Consider the following 25,912-nt stretch of genomic DNA (forward strand, 5'->3'; position numbering starts at 1 on the left):
CTCCTGCAAGTATTGATATTTCCAATGCTTTGCCCACTAATATATTTATTAGCCTCTTTTTAGGTCATTAGTTTCCTTATACTATATGGCTAATAAAGTCGGTGTACAATCTTAGGGATGTCATCCATTACTAAAATTTGTTATAGGATTGTTCTTTAACCTTAAAAAGGTAAAAGAATGAGAAAAGAAAATCTAGGTGCTACAACTAGTCAGCTTCATATCAATGCTAGGCAAAACTCTGGAACATTAGTGAGCATTTATTTGTGAGCAAGATGAAAAAATAAAATGCACTGCTTGCCAGCTGACATGAATTTATCAAATAAAATCATGATAAACTAATCTCATCTCATTTTTTGTTAGAGTGATTAGTTGAAGCAATTATGGAAATATGGTGGATTTCAGCAAGCTTTGCATAAAGTCTCTACTAAGATTTCAGTGAAAATAATCAAAAGTGGATTGGGCTATGCTCCCATTCCAAAAAAAGAAAAAAACTTGTAAGTAAGAATAGATCAAAAGTGGAACCAATTGCAACTTACGTAGTCGTCTTGTAGGGATGCTTTAAATGGTACTTTTGGGGAGATTGTTTTAATGGCTTAAATAGAATATCCCTATGCTATAATTTTATGACTCATCCAGAGCATAGTTGAGAAGACTGTAATTGAGAGGCAAGCAGTGCATACAAATGCAGTTTCATGAACTATAGCAATTACCACAAAAGCTAAACATAATGGGGAAGTCAGCTATTAACTACTGCTTTCTATTTTATTCCCACTTGAGTCCAAAATTAACTTGGACCAATATTTAAAAATGAAATATTAATTAATATGAATATTTAAAGCATAATCAAAATGAAAGACAACAAAGTGGAAATCAATAGTAATACTCCATGCTATATGTAGTTTGAAAGCACACCTCCCAATTTACAAAAATGCACTTCCATGGATTTTGGAATGGAAAAAGATAGATACTGGATCACCTATCAGGATAAAGACCCTTATAAAAGACAATTTATAAGACACAAGCCTAAAAGCAAAACAGCACTCAAATGCAGTTAGATTCCACTTTTTAGCGTCACTAATTAATGGGTATAGAGACTAATGAGACAAGCAAAAGATTAAACATGTACTAGGGATAGAAGTTCAGAACTTTGCATCTCAAAATATTTGTTCCAATTTGTACAGATAATGAATATATTTATATCTTTAGCAAATCTAAATTTCAAATAAAATAATGCTTTCAGAGAATCTTTACATAAAATATAGCATGCATGGTGCCTTACATTTATAATTTTGGCAATAATGGACTATAATTAATCTACTGGGTGTAAGAAATATGAAAGAAGATGAGATACTTCTATGTACTGGGTTGTATTATGGTTAACATAGTTATTCTGGTTATATATTGCTAAAAGTCATTAGACAAATAATTAATGCCATCTACAAACAATATTGTCTGTAGTAACGAAATCAGAATAAAACATATATGGTAATTATATTAGAAAATTTTATAAAAATGTGGAGCAAAAGATAATGAATAAGATTAAAGCTTATTTTATGGGCATATGTAGCAACTATTATACATTAGAAATTGCTTACCAAGGAAGTAATCACATAATGTTAAGTAATTTAAATGCCTGAGTACTTCAATTATATTCTATTCTATTAAACTAAACATACAAATTGTAAAAGACTGCTGTCTGGCACTCCTAGAAAATTTTAATGATCTGTTTCAATTGTGTTTTTGACATTTGTTTTCTAAAGCACATTTCAAGGCTTCGATAACTAGATTAAAGTTATAACCCACAAAGCGCTCCTGCAGGCTACAGTTTGGATGACACAAATCATCCTTTAATAGGTGCTATTTATATCTCCCAACAAAATGTACTTTCTGAAAAACCAACACTTTTGCACATCAAGATTACATGCATGAATTCCCATTAAAGTTCAGTAACATGCTATTGTATTTAAAGTGTATTGGTTCATGACCTTTTAGTTAAGAATTCTTCATTAAATCTGAAGGTAGAAGGTTTATTTGCCATGTATTATTTTGCTTGTTACTTTGCAGTAACAAATGTTACAATTTTTTCAATAGTAAAAACAATCAAGTGGTTCAAGGAGAAAAGAGGTAGACATTAACACAGCTGTGTTCACAAAGTATGCTAATATTAGATTACCTAATATTAGTATGTTAATTTGTGTACTCATGACTGAATTCTCTACTAGATGAAAGCAGTCTAAATCTTCAGAACCCTGTCTAATATACAGAATCTGTATAATATAATCAGAAATATGCAACATCTTTCTTTTTCTTCTTATTCGTTAAAAAAGTTTAGTGGATTTTATGCAATGCCAATGAATGATTGCTAAAAACAGAAAGAAAATTAAGAAAGGCTTAGTGTGAAACCAAAAATTCATTTAAATGGACAATTAAAAGCAATTCAAACAGAAATTCTTCCAAAACATAAATATCTAGCTATACAAGATATCATTTATAATGACATATGTACAGTAAAGATGTTACTGTGTGACAGAAGAAGCATTATTACTATTGCTTATTAGTAATAGAAACAGAAACTTCAATAATGTAAGTGTGCAACTTCTACTGAAATACAAAACAAAGAAAACTACTTCAGGTTTTTCTCTAAAGTTAAACATCATCATAACAATGCTCTGTGTTAAATTTATAAGCTCATGGTTTGTTTTACTTGGAATGAAAAACTTCTCTTCTACACTCAAATAGATGAGAAATATGCATTCACTTCACTTTTACCCCATAGATCTTCATATTTTCAAAATTTAGTATAATAGAAGAAATATATAGTTAATCAATTCTTATTTGAAATAAATTAGAAAATGGCAATCTAGAGAAGGAAAAACTTGCTGAAAAATGTAGTCTTTAGGTATATTACATCGGAACCAATATATAATTGACAAATTAAATACTGAACAAATAATTTCAATATAACACAGTAAATTATACTATTGCTGCAATACATAATGCATACTTTGAAATTATAACAAATTAAGTTGGCAGATCAGAGTCTTTTCTCATTGTCACTGTTGTGTCTCCAGACAATTCTATGTTTCTGATATGTTGAGGCTTGCAGAAAAGTAACCTGATATTTTTTTCTTTTTATTCCAGCTATATGCCACTTATATAATTTATTATACGTTCACAGCCACTTAGATTGTAAGGGAGAAGAGCCATGTTAATCTATTTCAGAAAAAAATGGACAAAAGTCTTTTAATACTTTTCCAAACTAACAAATTTTGTTTGGGGGCATAAGCTTTCATGATCTACAGTTGACTTCATCAGATATAATGGAATGGCTAGACTAATAAAGGATTTAAATTGAGATGAGGCAGATATAAGGAAAGTAAGACAGAAGATAGGTTGATTATGCAGCTGTCTTACATTTGAAACAGGCAATATCTTATGAAATGTCCAGATGCCCAATGCACTTTTTCAGGTACTGGGTATTACACCCATGCTTGTACACAGACCACTACCCAATCTGAAGTAGATTTTCATTCAGAACAAGAAATCAACAGAATAATGGTACTAATATGGCTACCAGACCCTGTCAGCAATACTCCCTTGAATAATTAATAACACAAATTTAAGATCAAGATACAAAACAAGAACAAAGTAAAATCAAAGCATTTCAACCTTCTAGTTCACTCCACTTCATGCCTCAAAGTAATTTTTCAATAAAATAAACTTTACCAGCAAACTTGATCGAGAGACTGCTGAACTCACATCCAAAAGCTTCAGGGTACTCTAAAGAACACAATAGAATTTTAAAACCATTAGCACTTGTTAATTGTTAAAATATTTGTAATCTGTCTCAATATAACCTGTATTTTCATAATCATCCTGTCTTCTATCACTTCCTCTTTCCATTTATATTGATGTAAATTCTATATCAGACTAACCACAACCCACTGTATCTGACATAATGAACTGTGGAGTTCACAGGAGCTTATGTGTTTTAATAAAATCATTTAGTCTGAAAAGTTCCTACCTGACTCGTCTGATTGACATTTACAGTAAGAACAAACAACTCAAACATGTATGGTATATAATCAACAGTTAGGATCTTTAAAAGAAGTGTAACTTTTATATGTTGATAGTTAACTTTATTATTTCTAGTTAAATATATGTTTATGGACATATATGGACAGAAATTAAAAACAAAATAAAAGCAAGACTCACTATTGAGATGAGTGGTTTTAGAAATCAAATCAATCAAAAAAAAATCTGTCTGTCTGTCTGTCTGTCTGTCTGTCTGTCTGTCTGTCTGTCTATCTATCTATCTATCTATCTATCTATCTATCTATCTATCTATCTATCTATCTAAAAAGCCATATAACACAATTTGTAGCGAAGGTATAAAAAGCACCATTAATCAATATCATTACTGAACAGGCTGTATCATATACCCAGATCCCCAAATATGATAGCAAAACCACATCTTCAATGCCTTATAAAAAGTCAGTAAAGCTGGAACCAATCTGATCTCCAGACGATGATGTCCAATGGGTGACATATAAGGTTGCCTTCCCAGCCTCCACCAATGACATTCCCTGACAGCCAGAACCCAGAACAAATCCCTCCTCCCACCATACCTAATAGAAGATGTACGTGGGAAGAGCAACTCCTTAAAATGACCTATTCCATGCCATAAAGAGCTTAATAGGTCATCACCAGCACCTTGAAATGAGTCTGAAAGCAGAGTGATATAATAAATGCAGCTTAAAGAGCAGAATTGTAATTTGCACTGATCAAGGATTGCATCAGGGTCTTTAGCTTCCAGGAACTCTTCAAGGACAGCTTCATGTAGTACACACTACAGTACTCCATTCAGGAGATGGGTAAGGCATGAGTGACTTTCAGCCATGCCTTGATTTATCAATGGATATAATTAATCCCAAAGTAACAACACTACACTCACTTCCAGTTACTGTCTGGAAAAACTCCATTCTGAAGAATATCTGGAATATTTATCTATTCATCTATATTTCCCTGATTTATATATAGCCACTATCTCACAACATAGTCTTTAGACTGCGTGTACAAATAAATTTACAAGAAAATGTAAAACATGGTGTTCAACATTAAAAAAAGAAATCCTCAAATCAAGAAGAACACATTCCCACAGATTTCAACCAGTTTCCTGGCAAGAAAAAAAAAGAAAAAGAAAAAGTCAATAAAAACTGCCAGCAAGTTTGCAAGATGCAGCAAGTTTTAATTTTAAGGAAAGACTATTTCAAAAGGTTGGGATTCAACAGAAAATCAGCATACCTTGGGTTCAATTAGGCTTACTTCACAAAAGCAGGATATAACAAAGTTTTTGCTGGTACAAAGCTACTGGAAGGTACCGATTCAGCAGGTGAAGGTAATCCTGAGGTACCAAAGTGACAAGCTGTAAAAGGCTTTATAGATAAAATACAGTTTGACTTTCATCCAAAAAACTACTAGTAATCCATGTAAGGCACAAATGAAAATGATATCCTTCTAAACCAGGGGTGTCAAACTGGCGGCCTGCTGGCCGGATGCATCACGTATAAGCCATGCCCACTCCAGCTCCTCAAAGGCAAAAAACCTTGTGATATGTCTAGTGACACCATCTGACATGATTGAGTTTGACAGCGATGTTCTAGACAAAATAAATAAATAAATAAATAAATAAATAAATAAATAAATAAATAAATAAATAAATTTATTGTCATTCTACGTTTATACACAGTATACCCATACAACGAAATTCACTTAACACACAAAGACCAGCTCCAACACACATAACAATCCCCAAACACACTCCCACCCACCACAGTTCTCCATCCCTAAAAAGGGTACATATTGAGCAGATGTTGAGCAGATGTTCACAATATTACTATGGCCCCAAATATGGACAGTATAGCGACAAGGTTGGATGGATGCAATTAATTCCCACTTACTTTTTAAATGTTGACCGCTCCTGAACTTTGACCTAAATATGTCTACATGAGTAAATAAGTACATTTGGATGGAAGATAGGCCTTGATGTTGTTTGTGTATAGACCAAAGATTTGTTGACCAAATTTTTGTTTGTTTCTATTTCATAACTTCAGCATTCCTCAGTCTTGATGATTAATAAGGCCTTCCTTGGTTGACTTGCATTTTCCCTGCCACTAAAAATATTTCTGTGCATTCAGAAGCCACCAAATATAGGTAAAGTGTCTATGTTTTTTCACTAGCTTGACTAATATTTTTTCTTTTATGTACACTGAGAGCATATGCACTAAGACAAATTCCTTGTGTGTCCAATCACACTTGGCCAATAAAAAATTCTATTCTATTCTATTCTATTCTATTCTATTCTATTCTATTCTATTCTATTCTATTCTATTCGCCTTCCTTCTCCCATTCTATTATTTTTGTTCTTCTCTACCCTTTTTCTGTACATCACAAATCTAATGTAACAGTCTAAGTAAAGGTGTCTCACTACTGCTGCCCTGATTTCTAACCTTTCCTTTCTGGTATTTTGATTTGTAACATGTTCAGTACCTGATTGTCCTTTAATTGAAAATAAAATCATTCTGGCACCTATCCAAAACACTACGAGGAAAAGCTTTTATCCACATAAAAATATAAAGTTACTCATATTATACCTCTATTGATTTTGAAACAATTAAGCTGCTGGATTTAATTAAAACAACAATACCCATATTATTGCAGAAGTACACTACGTAACAGAACTGCAGATGAAAGCATTCACTTACTTCATTCATCTATTGTTACTATATCTTTGTGTACCTCTAACAACTTAGAAATAGGTTAAGAACTACAGATTTAGGAAAAAAAGAAATAAATTGTGCAGAAATACTTTCAGTTCTAGAGCTATTTGCATACAATTTCTCTAGACAATTTTTTAAACTCTCTTATCTACAGTTGCAAGAAAAAGTATGTGAACCCCTTGGGATTACGTGGAGTTTTGCATGTATTGGTCATAAAAATGTGCTCTGAACTTCATCAACAATAGAAAAACACAGTCTGCTTAAAATAATACTACACAAACATTAGATGTTGCCATGGTTTAATTGAACATAACATGTAAACATTCACAGTGCAGGGAGGAAAAAGTATGTGAGCCCCTAGCCTAATGACTTCTCCAAGAGCTAATTGGAGCCAGGAGTGAGCCAACCTTGACTCCAATCAGTGTGATGATATTGGATGTGTGTCGAGCCGACCCCCGCTCGCCACACCGGGGGAAAGTGCAAAGCAACGAGCAAACCCAGAAGCATCCTGGAACCTACAATTGCGGGCTGCACGGGGGAGGGGCATAATCAGTATACACATGGTGGAGGGGGGTGTTTAATACCTGGTAGGCGGAAGGTCACCCTGCGGCCGCGCTAGAGGTGGTTACATTCAAATGGCCGGGTGAAGGAAAGGTCTGCGCAGATGCGAGGCTGTAAACCCGGAAATAGAGGGGATTGGCTAGTTGCTGACACGCCGCTATTTAAATGGCGTTGGGTGAGATAGATCCCAACGCCGACTTTGTGTTATCGTCATTTGAACTCAGCATTTGTCAGCAGCAAACCTGGTGAACGAATAAACCGGAATCCTGTTTGAAGCCAAACTTTTGCAGCATGGTTTGTGAAGTGCCCAGGTTTTGCGAGTGGTCTGAGAGAAAGTCGGCGTTTCTCCCTTTGTGGCGTTTTTGCCGTCCTGAGTGACTGCGGACCGGAGGGGATGGTGGAGGGCACGACAGCTGAAGTGCCAGTCACTGTGGAAGAGGGGGAGGACACCACCGCCATCCTGGAGTCGCTCGGCGTACAGAGCAGCAGTGAGCCGCCTGTGGTCCGACCGAAGGAGCCAAAGCCTCTGCAAGTGGTGAGCGCTGGTGAGGAGCAGGACCCTGGGTTGCCCAGCGGAACGAAGAGCACGTCTGGGGAATGGTGGCAGAGTTTGGCTATCACTGGCCCAGGCACGCACAGTACGCAACCCCCATCCAAAACCCCAACCCCCTTCCAGGGCTGGAGAGAACGGAAGTGGATGGATGAAGATGATGGTGAGTGGAGTTGCTCCACGGGACTTGGAGCATCCACTTGGATGTCTTGAGGGAGAAGTTCAGAGAAGCCAGCTTCCGCGATGTAGCATTGTGGCAGCCCTGGATGACAGGAGGGGAGGCTGCTGAATCCTGGCGTGGGGGGGGGGAGTGGACCCGAGCCCCACTTCAGGCTAGCAAGCCCTAGGTTTAAGGTGGATAAAGGGACTGGGGGGGGCAGAGCCACGGAACAGCAGCTGCCAGACCCCCGGACGCCCTCTGGTGGTTCTCGTGAGACAAAGCACGACATTCATCGCAGGACAGGGAGCCATTCAACCCTACGGACCCAGGTAGGCCAGGGTAGGTATGAGGGAAGGGATGCGCAGAGTGCCCGGAGTGCTGGTACTCCACCTCTCTGGCAGCCTGGGTGTGGCCTCACCAGCAGCAACAGCAAATGTGGGGACCCCCTCCCATCCAGGCCTCTTTTGATGGTAGCGCGGATAGGGTGTCTATTTTTCTAAGCCAGATACTGAGCCATATGGATCTATATGGCCGTATGTATCCCTCGCAGTGGGCTATGATTATAGCCATCACTGTTGTCTTGCATGGGGAGGCAGCTAACTGGGTCGCAGACCTCCATAGCGAGCATGCAAAAGAATTGGCTGATGTAGGCTTATTCCTAGAAGCATTGAGAAGTCGTTTTGGGGATAGTGCAAGAGTCCAGGTCACAGAGGGGGAGCTGTTGGCATTGAAACAGCGTGGGCGTCCGGCTAGGGAATACATAAAGGAATTTCGCACTCTAGCTGGGTGACTCCGTTCCTGGCCTGAACGTTTACTCGTGCACCAGTTCAGAGCTGGGCTGGATAGAGAGGTGAGGCAAGCATGTGTGTATCGGGGCTTACCACCAAGGCTGTCAGAATGGTTCAAGGCGGTGGAATTAGAAGTGAGGTTGAGGGAATTCCGAACACGGCTGCCTCAACCACAACGGTATGCAGTGACCAAGCCGTCGGCCCAGAGAGAGCAAGGAACAAGCGGTTCCATGTCTGTCCGACCTGTGATGACTGGGGGTAGAGGGACTTTTCGTTGCTTTCGCTACAACCAAGTGAGCCACCGTGCAGCCAAATGCCCCATACCACCTTTGCAAGTCACCCCATCACGAGGTCCAACGGCCAGAAGCAAGGGTCAGGAGCGGATTCGTTCTACGTCTGAGCGGCCGAAGGTCTCCACCCCAACGTCATGTACCCGTTCCACGTTACCGGGCAGCAAGAGACCTTTGGGCAGTGAGAGCTCGACGGTGCTGTCGGATGACAGCGAGGAAAGCGCACCAGAGGATCCCATGGTAAGCGATCCGATCCAACCCTTCGTGGTACCAGTAACTTTAAGAAACATGCACACTGCTGTAACGCTCCGGCAGGGAGCTCTGATAGATTCTGGGTGCACTCGTTGTCTGATGCGGAGAATAGTAGTAGACAGCTTGGGTCTCCGCATGTTAAAACTGAACGCCCCTATACGATTTGAACAAATGGATGGGTCTCTTTTGGGGGGAGGCCCGGCCACGTATGTTATGGAGCGCGTACACTTGGAGATTGGGGAACATCAGGAACAGATCCATTTTGTAGTGGTAGACCATATGATCGAGCCAGTTATATTGGGATTGGCCTGGTTAGATAAGTGGCGTCCCACAATATGGTGGGAAAGTGGCTACCGGAAGCTGAGAATTAGCGTGGGTCCAGAGCTGCTCCCTGAGGCCCACTCACAAACTCAACGATATGGGGAGAACGTGGGTGAGGGCTTAGGATATCCAGAGGTCTATAAGGACCTAGCTGCAGTTTTTGATGAGGAAGAGTGTGAAACATTGCCCCCGCATAGAGCAACTGACTGCGCCATAGAGCTAATCCCTGGTGTCAAGCTGCCCAAACCACGCATGTATGCGATGACCAAAAATGGCCGACCCAGTCCTATTCCGTGAGAAAAAAGATGGGGGCTTACGTTTATGTGTCGATTTTAGGGGATTGAATGCTGTGTGCGTTGAGCACCTCTACCCTTTACCTTTGATGAAAGACCTTCTAACCACATTGTCCACAGGGAATATATTTACTAAGCTCGATCTGCGGGAAGCTTATTACAGGGTACGCATATGGCCAGGAGACGAGTGGAAAACCACTTTCAACTGTCCTTTAGGTAGTTATAAATTCAGAGTAATGCCCTTTGGGTTGCAAGGGGCTCCAGCCGTTTTCATGCAGGTCATCAATGAGGTCCTGCATGAACATTTGTATCGCGGTGTCCTCGTCTACTTAGACGATATTCTTATATATTCAAACAACCTGGAGGAACATGTACAATTGGTACGACAGGTCTTGCTCAAATTACTAAATGCCAGGGTCTTCGTGAAGTTATCTAAGTGTGAGTTTCATTGCACGAAGTTAGATTACCTCGGGTATCGTATCTCAGGAGATGGGGTGGAAATGGACCCGAAAAAAGTAACAGCTGTGTTAGAGTGGCAAGCACCTAAGACCCGGAAGCAGTTGCAAAGTTTCCTTGGCTTTGCAAATTTCTACCGACAATTCATTCCATCCTTTGCTCGAATAGCTTTACCATTAACTGATTTGTTAAAAACCAAACACATAGTAGGCAGAGTAAGACCAGGACAGCTGTTACCGTGGACACCAGAGTGTCAACACGCGTTCGAGAAGCTGAAGGAGTTGTTTTCCCAAGAACCCATCCTGAAACACCCAGACCCTACGTTACAATTTGTCGTACAAGCGGATGCTAGTGACGTAGCTGTCGGTGCTGTATTGTTACAAAAAATGAAGGACGGAGCCTTGTGTCCCTGTGCGTATACGTCACGCAAGCTAACCCCAGCAGAGCGGGGCTGGGCTATCTGGGAGAAAGCCAGGCTTTCGCAGTCAGGTGGGCGTTACTTACCTGGCGACATTTATTAGAAGGTGCTGATACGAAATTCGAGGTTTGGACGGATCATAAAAACCTGGAGGCTCTCCAGACCCCCAGGAAATTGTCGCCTAAGCAACTACGTTGGGTGCAATACTTTCAACGGTTCAATTTCGACTTGAAGTATGTTCCTGGGGGACAGAACTTCCTGGCTGATGCGTTGTCGCGGATGCCTCAATATAACAGCAAGAGAGAAGACGTAGTGCAAGCCATGTTTCCAAAACCCCAACAAGCAGGGCGAGTGCACAAGAGACCAACAGTCCCTCCTTGGAAGGAGGAGTTACGTCGAGCAGTAGAACACGATCCGTGGGTAAGAGAGAACAAAACGGCAGTAACGATGCATAACGGCTTAGCCTGGATGGGAACAAAGTTGTACATACCACCAAGATTGCGTACAACAGTGTTAACCAAATGTCATGATGCCAAAACAGGTCACTTCGGATTCCTTAAAACCCTGCATCTCACCTGTCAGCAATGTTGTGGCCTCACATGCGTAAAGATGTCGAGCGATATGTAAAAAGCTGTAAGATATGTGCAACAACAAAACCGAGGCCTGGCAAACCACTTGGCCTATTACAAGCGGTGGCAAACCCTAGTAGACCATGGGACGAGATAGGGATCGACTTTATAGTGGACCTGCCCGATAGCAAGGGACACACTGTTATATGGACCATAATTGACCTGTTCTCTAAGCAGGCTCATTTCATCCCCTGTAAAGGGCTGCCTCCGCTAGGAAACTAGCCCGCTTATTTATAAGGCATGTATATTGGTTGCATGGTGCCCCCTGTCGCATTATTTCGGACAGAAGGTACAATTCACAGCATGCTTTTGGCGTGAGTTTCTCACTATGATAGGATCGTCCCAAGGGTTGAGCTCGGCTTACCACCCAAGCACTAACGGAGCAGCAGAAAAGGCCAATGCTATGGTAGAAAGATACCTTCGGTATTATATTTCCTATCAACAGTCCGACTGGTCAGAACTCATACCCTTTGCTGAAGTAGCGTATAACAACGCGGTACACCGGAGCCTTGGTGTTACACCGTTTCAGGTAGTCTATGGTCGGGAATTTGCTGCGATACCAGAGCTCGAGGTACAAGACCAAGAACAGGTGTTCCCAAAGGAATGGGGGGTCCGGATTGGACATCTCTGGCCAAAAATCAAAAGTGCCTTACAAAAGGCGGCTAAAGAGTATAAGCAATATGCTGATAAGAAACGAATGGATCATAAACCATTCCGGGTGAGGGACCAGGTATACGTATCTACTAAATACATAAAACTAAAGGTTCCCAGTAGAAAACCTTGGCCCGTTCACCATTACGTAAGTGATAAATCCAGTAACGGTAGAATTAAAGTTACCTCCTTTACTAGGTAAGGTGCACCCGGTATTTCAAAGCAGTCTGCTGAAACCAGTGGATGAGGTACGCAATCCTTTAGAACGTCCAGGACCGCTGGGGGAGAACCAATACGAGATTATGGACATACTGGATTCCAAAATACACAGGGGAAAACTAAAATACCTAGTCCAATGGAAGGGCTATCCACTGGAGGAGGCGTCCTGGGTCTCAGTCGAGGCTCTTAATGCGGATAGGTTGAGATGGAAATACCACAAAGCATACCCGCATAAACCTGGAACCGTTGTGTGACAAAGAGTTGATGGCTGTTACTAACACTTTCCTTTGTTTATTGCAGGTGGACTCCTGGTAGAAGGAGCCGCCTGTCGAGCCGACCCCCGCTCGCCACACCGGGGGAAAGTGCAAAGCAACGAGCAAACCCAAACGCATCCTGGAACCTACGATTGCGGGCTGCATGGGGGAGGGGCATAATCAGTATACACATGGTGGAGGGGGGTGTTTAATACCTGGTAGGTGGACAGTCACCCTGCGGCCGCGCTAGGGGTGGTTACATTCAAATGGCCGGGTAAAGGAAAGGTCTGCGCAGATGCGAGGCTGTAAACCGGAAATAGAGGGGATTGGCTAGTTGCTGACACGCCGCTATTTAAACGGCGTTGGGTGAGATAGATCCCAACGCCGACTTTGTGTTATCATCATTTGAACTCAGCATTTGTCAGCAGCAAACCTGGTGAACGAATAAACTGGAATCCTGTTTGAAGCCAAACTTTTGCCCAGGTTTTGTGAGCGGTCTGAGAATGTGTTGCTGACAGCTGTCCTGCCCTTTAAAAACACACACCTGTTTTGGGGTTACTGGTTTCAAGAAGTACTGTCTGATGTGAACCATGCCTCGCAGAAAAGAGCTCTCAGAAGACCTATGATCAAGAATTGTTGACTTGCATGAAGCTGGAAAGGGTTACAAAAGTATCTCCAAAAGCCTTGATGTTCATGTGTCCACGGTAAGACAGACTGTCTACAAATGGAGAAAGTTTAGCACTGTTGCTACTCTCCCTAGGTGTGGTCGTCCTGTAAAAATGACTGCAAGAGCACAGCGCAGAATGCTTCATGAGGTAAAGAAGAATCCTAGAGTGTCAGCTAAAGACCTACAGAAATCTCTGGCACATGCTAACATTTTTGTTGACACATCTACAATAAGGAAAACATTAAACAAGAATGGAGTACATGGGAGGACACCACGGAGGAAGCCATTGCTGTCCAAAAAAAATATTGCAGCACGTTTGAAGTTTGCAAAAGAGCGCCTGGATGTTCCACAGCACTACTGGTAAAATATACTGTGGACAGATGAAACCAAAATTGAGTTGTTTGGCAAGAACACACAACACTATGTGTGGAGAAAGAAAGGCACAGCACACCAACATCAAAACCTCATCCCCACTGTAAAACATGGTGGAGGGAGCATCATGGTTTGGGGCTGCTTTGCTGCCTCAGGGCCTGGATGGATTGTTGTCATTGATGGGAAAATGAATTCCAGAGTTTATCAAGACATTTTGCAGGAAAACGTACGACCATCTGTCCGCCAACTGAAGCTCCGCAGAGGATGGGTGATGCAACAGGACAGTGACCCAAAGCATACAAGTAATTCAACAAAAAAATGGCTTCAACAGCACAGAATATGCCTTCTGGAGTGGCCCAGTCAGAGTCCTGTTGCTCTCTAGCGGCTCAACCACCTGTGGGAGTCTGTTGAGTAACTCACAATTTCAGAATAAATTGAAGACACCTACAGAAAAAAAAATTTCCAGCAAGCAGCAGCAGCATCCAGAAAGAAGTCAGGAGAAACTCACAACATGTCTGTCCAGTCTGAAGGACTGAGTCAAAATCTGGGAAGCCCTAGCAACAAGGGCGGGACTTACAACTTTGACAGACTCAGTCCTTCAACTGAACAGACAAGTACAACCCATTCCTGGCTGCTGTTTCCACCACTATGGAGAAACACTGATCTATCAGAACATCTAGATCAGGGGTATCCAACCTTGGCAACTTTAAGACTTGTAGACTTCAAAATGGGCCAAAAAATGGGCAGGGGAGGGGCCAGCCAGTGGTGGAATTAGCGCAAACTGGTCCGTACCAGCTGAATCCCACCTCTGCCTTTCAGGCGAGTGGTGGCCTGGGTGTGATGAGTGATGTCGAGTTGGCCTTGCCTACCCGGTCACATGACAACCTGGTCACACCTACCCAGCCAGTCATTAGGGCAGAGAACTGGTTGTTAACCAATTTATTTAGCCAGTTCCCCAACCTTTATTGGCAATGAACCCAATATGTACTCTGCCTCTCCCATGACTTACATAGCCAGCCTTAAGGTACCCAGCAACCAGAGAATTTTTAGGCTGTCATGGTGCTATACCCTTCCTCAGCTATCCTTGAAGGCCAATACAGGAAAATTCCCTACTTGTACAGAAAATGTTCCAGTGACTGTGAACCCACAGAAACAACAGAGCATGAGCTTCTCCCATGTCCTGTATTACCAAGATATTCATGCAAACTTCAATTAATCATTATTGTATAATTATCCAGAGCGCATAAGTCGATTTTATATTCGTCTCCTGCTTGCAGATACTAATACTGCCATAATATACAATGTTGTCTGGTTCTGCGCAGCAGCACTTTAAACCTATCAGGTGAGCTGTGCCTCAAACTAGCCTTAGTATTTAAATTTTTCAATTAAGACTGTTTTGGATTCAGGTATATTAATTTTTATCTTTCCTTATATTTGTATAATGTTTTTAACCATCCCTATAAATTTTTTCAGACTTTTGGTTTTTATGTATAGATAGATAGAGATGATAGAGATAGATAGACAGAGGTACAGATACAGATGATATTGATCAGGGGCAGGTTTCAAAACCTACCAGTTTGCTCATGGGCGTGCGCGCACTCGCATGCGCAGAAGTGTCCCACCACCACCAATACCGGTTCAACCGATCCGGGGCAAACCGTAGCATCCAACCACTGATATTGATATAGATTTAGATTTATAGATATATGCATATGTATATGTATGTATATAAATATATTTGTCTAATTTGTTTAATTTTGTGAAGTCTTTAATATTTTTTTTTTTAAAATAACCTGTTTGACCCTCCACCTGCAGGCACTAGAGACACTGTTTCTGAGGTTTTATTTCAGATGTACTCAAAGCTTCTGCCTGAGGCTTAGGCTCTATTTTTGATGAGTTTATCAACTGTACCTTTATTTATACTTATTCTCGAAATTTAAGCCTTTTTCACACTTTCAAGCACTGATCTTGCTTTTCTGTTTTCTAAGTAGATAAAATTTTAAAAAGATGTTTTTGATGTCATTTTGTGTCTTGAGAATGGCAAATTAGTAACATATAAAGCATAGCCTTTAGCAAACTGTATATCTTGCTCTTTGGCTTAAGCTACCCACATATTTTTCTTTTTCTTTTTATTAATAAGATGTTGATTCTAGGAAGATAGAAAAATATAGTAACAAGTAGCAAGGTAGCAAGTTCTATTGAAAACAATCAATCACTGCTGTCTTCACTCTAGTGTCTCCTAGCTAAGTGAGGCAGATCTGGTGATAAGATTCTTACAGAAATATATAGCAATGTGTTCACTAATAGTACATTGATATTATACACACACACATACACACAATGATTCTTAGAAAAATAATGTGTTTCTTATCTACATTTGTGTACTAGTAAGATACAGTACAAAAAGTTATTACCAGTTGTAAATCTACAAATTATCATATATTTTGAATTTCTAATTTATATTTATTTATACTAATGCATTAATGCTTAACTATACTGAGAAGATATTTTGGATATATTCTGCTTTTTCTTTTAATGTTTAATGTTATATCTACATTCTTACTTTTTCTTACCCAAATAATTTGAATATTAAATAGTTATATAGATAGCATTAGATAGATATATTTTAAAACTCATAAAATGCTATTCCTTAACAGGCAAACTTAAAACTACTCCTACTTGATTTCATATTCAGTGGCCAAAATTTAGATAAAATAGGACTTGTTTTTCAATACATAGCTTTTTATTTATAAAATTCATAAATAGCTTTAGGGTTCAAATGGCTTTAAAAGCACTTTTGTTGAGAAGAATTTTAGAACAGGTATGAAACCACTGCTTTTCAGGTCCAATGTAATGTTAAAACCCTGGCAAATATATTATATCAAAATATCTCAGTCATTTCTATGGTACATACATGGCTCCCAAACAGAAAAATTGAAAGCAATTTCACTATCCTGAATTTACTTATTATCAATTCAAAAGGATAAAGAGTCTTGACATACAGTATTATGAAGAATTCTGAAAATGGAAAAAATGCATACTTCATGAAAGTGTTATTTCCCACATTTTAAAATCCCTCCTTAATGACAAATACTGCTGAGCCATTAACCCTTTTGTTCTTTTGAGATACTTAGTGGCTCAGTGGCTAATTCCCCAATATAATTAACTTATTGCATAATATTTAGATAAACGTTAGATTTTTGATGTAATATAATAACTAAATGCATGCTAGAAAAGTAAAAAAACAACCAGTTACATATTTTAACAGAACAAAATAGATTACTGCTTAGATGCATAATTTTACACAAAGTTGTGAATACAAAACTGCAATCCTATACTCCTATAGGTAGATATATAAAATTGAAATATTAATAGTTCTACTAGTCTTCCAAGATTTATTTCGCTCCAGATAGCTGTTTTAATTCACATCTGCAGGGCATTAGTTGGGAAAAGCTATTACTTTGAAATTGATGTATTATATAGGGAAAATGGATGTGGCAAACCAGGCAAATTAAATTTTTGCCTAATATCAATTTTCTGATATCAAATTCAAAATCAACATTCAATTATAGTTAATTATGGATAACTAAACACTCCTGGATTAATTCCAGAAAACTGTCAGTTTAGTTGGAAGTGCATAACAGCAAGTAGAGATTCACAGATTCATATTTTATGATTTCATTTTTAAAATGATAATTCATATCTACCGTAACATGGCCATATGCATTTTAGTGTCAAATCCATGCAAGTAAATGACAATGTATCATTTAATAAATGATAGTGGAATTCTCAATAATAGTATGATTTAATTATATAACCGTCCTCTGAGCTACAAATACTGAACGAATTTCTTTGATAGATAGTGTATCTGTCAGAAATATGGCATAGACGTGATATGGCATAAGCTGAATATATTGTGGTTTTTATCTCTAATATTCTTTATGTCAAATGGGCTTTTTAAAAGAAAGTGTAGCCCCACCTCTCTCTCTAAAGAAAGAAACCAAATGCCTCACTTATCACTTCAAAACTATTTTTGTCTACTTACTTTGAAATATTACTTCAGTCTCTCAGCCAACATTATGCTTAAATCCCTAGTAAGACCAAAGCTGGTTTAAGTAGCTGGAAAGGTAATAAATTATCTCAACCATTTCTCAATAATAATATGACTATAAAAAAGAAAAACAGGAGTTTTGAATAGAGAACAAAATAATATAATTTCCTTAAGCATTAGTGTTTATATATTTTTGCTGTTGATGATGGAATTAAAAGAATGGAAAATCAGCTCAGTTATGTCTTCAACTTGAACATTTCTTAAAGAACTGCATATTGATACCTTTCTATTATTTCATCAAACCATTAATTGTTTTCCAATGATCATAAATTTGTAAATTATATTTTAAATGTTTCAAAAAGTAAGAAGTCAAGGCTTTAAATAATAACTTGAAAATATGAGAATTGAACAACCAAACATTAAAACAATAATTAAACAATAACTAAATGTCTTAATTTTATTATAGAAAATATATCACATTACATAGTCTCAGAATACTACAGGTTCCCCAAATTGGCTATCAGTAGTTGGGAATTATTATTTAACAACAAAGGATTTGCCAACCTTTTATTTAACGAAATCTTCATTCCTGAAAACTCCTGTAGTTTTGATTTTGCCCTCCTGCATTTCTTCATATTTGTTTGCAATTTAGCATAAGATTATTTCATTTCTGCTTAATGTTGTTTTGTCAATTAAAATTCAATAAGCTTTTCCTGATTTTTTCCTCATCAAAGTTTATTTACAGATTTATTATCATTTTGGTCACCTTCCACATATGTTGTAAACTGTCAAGAAAAAATATACAGTAAGAAGAAATCAAACTATTCTAAACAGCCTTACCAACGGAGGATAAAATGGAACATTACTACTAATAATCTGAATGCTATGCTTTTGCTGATTCAGCAAAAAATATGTATTATCTTTTTTTAAAAAAAAGTAGGTGCAGTTCATTTGTTGATTGCACTCAACTGTAATCAACACTACTGTCAAGATCAGCCTATCAGGCATTCAAGGTTGTTGCTTTTTTAATATAAAAATAAGAAAAAACAAGTGCACACAGAGATGCTCAGAAAACATTTGCTTCTTAAGTGTCATTATATTGATTTCAACCTTTCTTCTAGCTTTGGAAAATTTAATTGTATAAGCACTTTCTTTATGCCTCAGTCTTTTTCAAAAAATACTGCCTAGCACGAGGTTATGACAGAGCCTTGTGGCACTCAATTTATATTAATGCAGAACCACTAGCATAACATTTGGTAAATCTTAAGAAGATGAATTATTTTTCTGTTTAATCTTTTTTTGACATCTTATCACTTATATCATGGAAGAATTCATCAAATATTTCACTTAAATATATATATATTTGGAATTAAAAAGATTATTTCCAATAAATACATTTAACAATCATTGTATTCTTTTAGAGAATAATGTGAATCAGTCAATGTTCTGTTTCAATAATTTTGTCCAATGCCTCCTCTCTTTTCTCCTTTTGATAGATATATTTTTATGCTTCCAGCTTTTTGCCACTTCATCCATTAGCCAAGAATTCTCAGAAGTTATAGACTGTAACTTCCAAAATGTTTTAAAGATATTAGTAATGCTTACACAATAGAATCGACACCATTCATTAAATTCTCATAGTAGTAATAGCTACAAGTCAGCACAGGACTTGAATACTTTTAGGATAAACTAATGCATAATGTATACAATATATAGAATCTTTCTTTGCTGAAAATTTTTCTTCTCTTATTTTATGAAATATTTTGGGTGATAACATTAACCACAGTTCTAATACTTCAAATGACACTTTTTAATTATTACATTATGATACTGTACAATAGGATAAAATAGATTATCAGTTAACATCACAAATTATTCACATTGGGTTTTTTTTTCATTTTTTTCATTTTCCATTGTAAGTAATATATGTTATATACCTGTATAACCAGGAAAATAAATTTCTGGTATAACATCTGCCATTAAATAGCCATAGTAGCATCTGTAATGTTATCTTAAGATACTGGATTTAACCTAGAGAGATCAAATTGAAATCTCCATTTTATTCCTGAACAAAGAACCAGCTGAGTGTATGGGAGAGAAGGTCATCCTAGTGACCTAGTTAAAGCAAACAAGCACCAATGCTTGGCCACAATGATATAGAAAATTCTAGAGTGAAAGATAACTTTAGCAACAGTAACCAAGGAATCATTTCACACTGCAGGAAAAGGCACTAATACTCTGGTATTACTGCATATATTAGTAACTACAGAATTGTGAGGTAATTGATGATATTGTGCCAAATAATGGGACTACTCAAATTAGATGACCCTCATTATGTTATTAAGAAAAGCTGACAATTTCAATTAATCAGATTATAGCTGGAAGGGACATTGGAGGTGTTCTACTCCAACCCCTTGCTCAAGCAGGAGACTTTATACAATTTGAGACAAGTGGATGTCCAGGCTGTTCTTAAAAGCCTCCAATGATGAAGCACCCACAACCTCTGAAGGCAAGTTGTTCCACTGGCTAATTGTCCTCACTGTTAGGAAGTTTCTCCTTAATTCCAGGGTTGTTTCTCTCCTTGATTAGTTTCCATCCATTATTTCTTATTTTGCTTTCTGGTGCTTTGGAAAATAAGGTGACCCTCTCTTCTTTGTAGCAGCCCCTCAAATACAGGAATACTGCTATCATGTCAATCCTACTCCTTCTTTTCTCTACACTAGCTATACTCACTTCCTGCAACCATTCTTTATATGTTTTACTCCGCAAGACTTTAATCATCCTAGTTGCTCTTTTCTGCACTTTTTCCAAAGTCTCAATATCTTTTTTGCAATGATCAAAACTGGATGCAGAATTCCAATATTTCCAAACTAAGATTTTATAAAGTGGTACTAATACTTCACATGGTTTTGATTCTATGCCTCTGTTCATACAACAAAGGATTGTATTAGCTTTTTTGGCTGCTGCTGCACACTGCTGACTTATGTTTAAGTAATTATCCACTAGGGCTCCAAGGTCCCTCTCTCAATTACTGTTTTTGAGCCAGGTTTTGCCTAATCTGTATTTGTACCTTTGGTTTTTCCTGCCTAAATGTAAAACATTGCTTTTCTCCATATTAAATTTCATGTTGTTGGATAGGGCCCATAGTTCAAGTCTGTCAAAATATTTTTGGATCCTGAGCTTGTCTTCTGGAGTGTTGGCTATTCCTGTAAGCTTAGTGTCAACTGCAAATTTATGAGTTTCCCTTTATTCCATGATCTAAGTCATTTATGAAGATATTGAGTACTGAGAGTCCTAAGTCTAAAATGGAACCTTGTGGTACCCACTTTTTAGAGAACTAATGGTGGCATTAATAGGCTAAATTAAAGCCTTGTCTAGGTTGTCAAGAAAATAAAATCTAAAAGAGAAAAAGGAGAATTACAATGGGAACATGAAATGTAAGAAGCATCAACAAGCTCAATGCAGTGAAAGATAAAATAAACTGACTTCATATTCACATTTTAGGTAACAGTGAATAGGACTGGAATTGGACACTTTCATTCAGAAGATCATATTTTTTACCACTGAGAAAATAAAAACAAAAAAGAAATTGGATTATTTTCATAGTAATATATCAGCTAGACTTCAGCGCAAATAATATCAGCTAGACTTCAGCAACATTTTAATATAATTACCCATATTTATACTCCAACTACTGAAGCAATAGAAAAGATTGAGAAATGTTGAAATCGGACGTTGCTTACCTGAACGTCCCTTCTCGACGCGCAGCTGGAGAATCCAAAGCTTCGGGTTGTTCAGTAGTTGATAGCCAACACTGAGTGTGTTCCTTTAAGAGATTTCTCTTCAGACACGCCCACTTGCTCAACAGAGTCCCAGTTTTGTTCACGAAGTAAGGAGCAGTAGAGCGTCAGGAAGGAATGTCCAGCAGCCAGCTGGGTGGGTTGGATTCTCCAGCTGCGTGTCGAGAAGGGACGTTCAGGTAAGCAACGTCCGTTCTCCAACGCGCAGCTTGGAGAATCCAAAGCTTCGGGATTTACCCAAGCAAGTTCATACAGGGAGGGAACCCGGCTGCTGTACGTCGTCTGAAGAGTTGCATACAGCTTGGAGCACCCGGCGGCCGAAGGATGCCTCCGCCGAGGCAAAGGAATCCACCTTGTAGGGCCTGATGAAGGGGTTCAAGGATGACCAGGTAGCCGCCCTGCATATGTCGGGAATGGAGGCATTAGTGGCCCAGGCGGCCGTAGTGGCGGCGCTCCTGGTGGAGTGTGGAAGAATTCTCTGCGGAACCGGTTTGTTCCGAGCCGAATAAGCCCGAGAGATGCAGGATTTAATCCATCTCCCAATTGTCGTGGAAGAAACCTTCCGGCCCATGGAAGCGGGCAGAAAGGAAATGAAGAGCGATTCAGATTTCCGGAAATGCTCAGTCCGCTTAATATATCGGTGCAGGGCCCGTCGGACATCTAAGAGGTGCCAGTCTGCTTCCCGAGGATGTCGAGGATCGGGGCAGAAGTCCGGAAGGATCAATTCCTGGGCTCGATGGAATGTGGAATTTACTTTAGGCAGAAATGAGGGGTCTAGTCTTAATACCACGCGATTTGCGTGGAAGACACAAAGGTCATTTCTCACAGACAGTGCAGCTAGTTCGGATACACGGCGAGCCGAAGTAATCGCGACCAGAAAAGCCACCTTAAGAGTCAGAAAGCGGAGGCTGATTGAGGCGAGAGGCTCAAATGGAGGGTGCATGAGGGCCTGAAGGACCAGAGTCAAATCCCAGGTCGGGTATCGATGTATAACAGGGGGGCGCAGGTTGGATGCCCCTCGCAGAAAGTCGCGAATCGTCGGGTCCTGGGAGAGAGGAAGCTTTGCAGAAGTCGAAAGGACCGTACTAAGTGCAGCAACTTGGCGACGAAGAGTGTTAGGCGCAAGGTGCTTGTCCATGCCCCGCTGAAGAAATCCCAGCACTTCGGGGACAGAAGCAGACGTTGGATCCAGGTGGAATTTAGCACACCAGGAGCAGAAGGAGTTCCAGGTTGCGTTATAAATGCGGCATGTTGACGGCCGTCTTGACGCCTGAATCGTGGGGATCGCATTGCTAGGCACGTTGGCTCGCCTTAGCAAGATCCGTTCAAGCGCCAGGCGGTCAACTGCAACCACTGCGGGTCTGGGTGCAGAATGACCCCCTGGCTGAGAACGATCCTGTCCCCTGGAATCCTCCACGGCCGTGCCACCGACAGGTCCACCAGATTCGCAAACCAGGACCTCCGAGGCCAGTGGGGTGCGACCAGAACGACGTCTGCCCTCTCTGCTATTATCCTGCGGATCAGACGAGGAAGGAGCGGTAGAGGGGGAAAGGCATAAAGGAGACCCCTGGGCCAGGGAGATGCGAGGGCGTCGACTCCCTCCGCCTGAGGGCACTGGTACCGGGTGAAGAACCTGGGTAGGTGAGTGTTGTCGCGGCTGGCAAATAGATCAATTAGAGGCGTGCCGAATCTGCAGACGATCTCGGTGAACAGATCTGGGTGAAGTCGCCACTCGGCGTGATCCAAGTGTTGTCTGCTGAGCCAGTCCGCTGTGATGTTCGCGGTCCCGGCAATGTGCTCCGCCACAAGGGATAGGACGTGCTTTTCCGCCCAGATCAGCAGTAGGGTCGTTTCCTCCATCAATGGACCCGAGCGAGTCCCCCCCTGGCAGTTCACGTGCGCCTTTGCGGTTACATTGTCCGTGCGTATCAGGACATGGTGCCCCGACACAATCCGTTGGAACCGTTGGAGGGAGAGGCGGATCGCACGGAGTTCCAACCAATTGATCCCGTTGAGGCTCTCCTCTGCTGACCACGTTCCCTGGGCAACGTGGGATAAAAGATGACCTCCCCATCCCGTCAGGCTGGCGTCCGTTGTCACTACCAGGCGCTGTAGATTCTGGAAGTAGCTGCCCTGATGTAGGCTCTGGGAGGACCACCAGAGGAGAGACCTTAAGACCTCTGGCGGGAGGAAAACTTGTGTGGGCGAGTTCCTTCTCCTGGCTCTCTGAAAGGGGAGGAGGAACCACTGGAGCTGGCGTGAATGGAACCTCGCCCAAGGGACGACAGGCAGGAAATCATTTTGCCGAGCAGGCGGGACAGGAGCAGCAAGGGCACCTTCCGAGAGGAGAGGACCTGGGATGTTAATAACTGGAGACTGGAACACCGGTCCGTTGACAGGAACACCTGGCCCCTTACAGAATCTATTAATGTCCCGAGATGGAGAATGCAAGTAGTGGGCTGCAATTGGCTCTTCGGGATGTTGAGGGAGAAGCCATGATGACGAAGGCAGCGACACAGCACTGCTAGGTCTCGGGATGCTCGGGCCGGAGAAGGGGAGAGCACTAGGATATCGTCCAAGTAGCAGTGGAGGCGGATCGGATGTTGACGTAGATGGGCCGCCACTGCTGCCAGGAGCTTTGTAAAGGTCCTTGGGGCGGAGGAGAGGCCGAAGGGCATTGCTCTGTATTGGTAATGCCTGTTGTTGTAGGCAAAGCGTAGGAAGCGACGATGGGACAGCCGTATGGGAACGTGGAGGTACGCTTCCTTCAAATCGATCGAGGTCATCCAGTCCGATGGTCGAATGGAAGCCAAAATTGATCGAAGGGACTCCATTTTGAACTAATGATATACTATAAATTCGTTCAGCCTCTTGAGGTCTAGGATGCCCCTGTGACCCCCGGATGATTTGGGGACCAGGAAGAAAATTGAATAGAAGCCGGTCCCGCGATGATGGTGGGGAACCGGTTCGATGGCTTGGATTTGAAGCAGGTGGTGGATTTCTGCCTCCATTAGCTGGCGCTTGTCCAGGTTGGGAGAAATAGGGCATTGGACAAAGTGTGAGGGAGGTCTGGAGCGGAACTCCAGGGTAAGGCCAAGACGGATTGTTTGGAGAACCCAGGCGTCCGACGTCGAGATCTCCCACTGGGGAAGAAAATGAGTCAGACGGCCGCCAATGGGAAGATGGATGTAGTCACTTCCCTCTTCGAAAGGTACGGGATCCTGTACCTCGAAATGGCCGTTTGGGTGCTGAGGCCTTTCGACCACGATCTCTGAAGGAGGATCTATCGAGGGAACGGTCGAATCCTTGAGAATAGGGCCTTGAGGAGAAGGACCCCGAAGGGCCGGAGTCGTTCCGAAAGGGCTGCCTGGTGAAGAAGGACGATGGTCTACGATCTGCCCTCTTATACGAGGATGGCATCACCTTCCGTTTATCCTTGTCCTCGACCAGGATGGGGTCTAAGGCTTCTCCAAAAAGACGGGAACCCTTATACGGAGTTGAGGCAAGGTGCCACCTAGACTTGGCATCAGCTCTCCAATTTTTAAGCCATAATAAACGGCGAGATGTAACGGAGGACACCAGGGCGCGCGAAGCAAACTTTGCGGCATTGAGCGAGGCGTCCGCCGTATATTCGGTAGCCGCCACCAGTTTGTTGACATCTTGGCGGAGGCGTGAATCCGCAGAGGGAAGGCGCTCGTGGAGTTGACGGAGCCAAATTAAGCAGGCGCGGCTGAAGAAGGAAGCAGAGGTGGCTGCTTTAACCGCCCATGCGGCCGCATTGTGAGTACGTCGGAAGTTAAACTCAGCTTTTCGGTCCTCTGAGCGTAAACCGTCGGCGACGTCGTTGGAAATTACAGAGGAAGCCGTCAGATTGGCCACTGGCGCATCTACAGTCGGTAACTGAAGGAGATCTTGGAGACTAGGCGCCGAACAATAAAGCTTTTTGTCTAGTCCCGAAGGAGCAGGCAAGGAGGAGGGCGTGGTCCAGGATCGTTGGACCACCTCAGAAAAAAGCTGTGGACATGGAATAAAGTCCGCTTGCGCCTTAGGCGCCGTGAACAAGGCCTCATGTTGTTGAGAGGTACCGGGTTGATCAACTTGAGAGACTGGGTCAACCATATTTGTGGCCAACTTGGCCTTGCGCAGGAGCGATTTGAACAGCGAGGGTCGAAAGAGCCCAGAGAAGGCTGGCTTTTCGGGTGGCATATCTGCATCATCAGATAAGTCCATATCCGACGGGTCGCACTCTCCCTCCTCCGAAGAAGACTCCTCGCGGTGACCATGGTCCAGATACATCTCGGACTCATGCGTCATAGCCTGATACTGGGCAGGGACCTGTTGAGAGTCCCGGGCCCGAGGAGGAGGAGGAAAACGTGGCTGAGGCCAGGCTCCATATGGTGC

The 25,912-nt window shown here is 41.2% G+C and overlaps 1 protein-coding gene across 3 annotated transcripts in view; it reads right to left on the reverse strand.

Moving 5' to 3' along the window:
- The window catches only part of TENM3 (teneurin transmembrane protein 3), a 1,586,501-nt gene that overhangs the window by 1,367,277 nt on the left and 193,312 nt on the right, over positions 1 to 25,912 (reverse strand). The window contains exon 2 of one of the 3 annotated variants that reach the window (XM_087874726.1): positions 3,727 to 3,780. The exons of the other annotated variants lie outside the window; for them this stretch is intronic. The gene's annotated coding sequence lies outside the window, so the exon portion shown is untranslated. The remainder of the gene's footprint in view (positions 1 to 3,726; positions 3,781 to 25,912) is intronic. 3 annotated transcript variants of the gene reach the window in all.

The sequence above is a fragment of the Pantherophis guttatus genome, chromosome 8, assembly GCF_059756535.1.
Source record: "Pantherophis guttatus breed Tessera chromosome 8, ASM5975653v1, whole genome shotgun sequence".
NCBI classification, from domain to species: Eukaryota; Metazoa; Chordata; class Lepidosauria; order Squamata; family Colubridae; genus Pantherophis; species Pantherophis guttatus.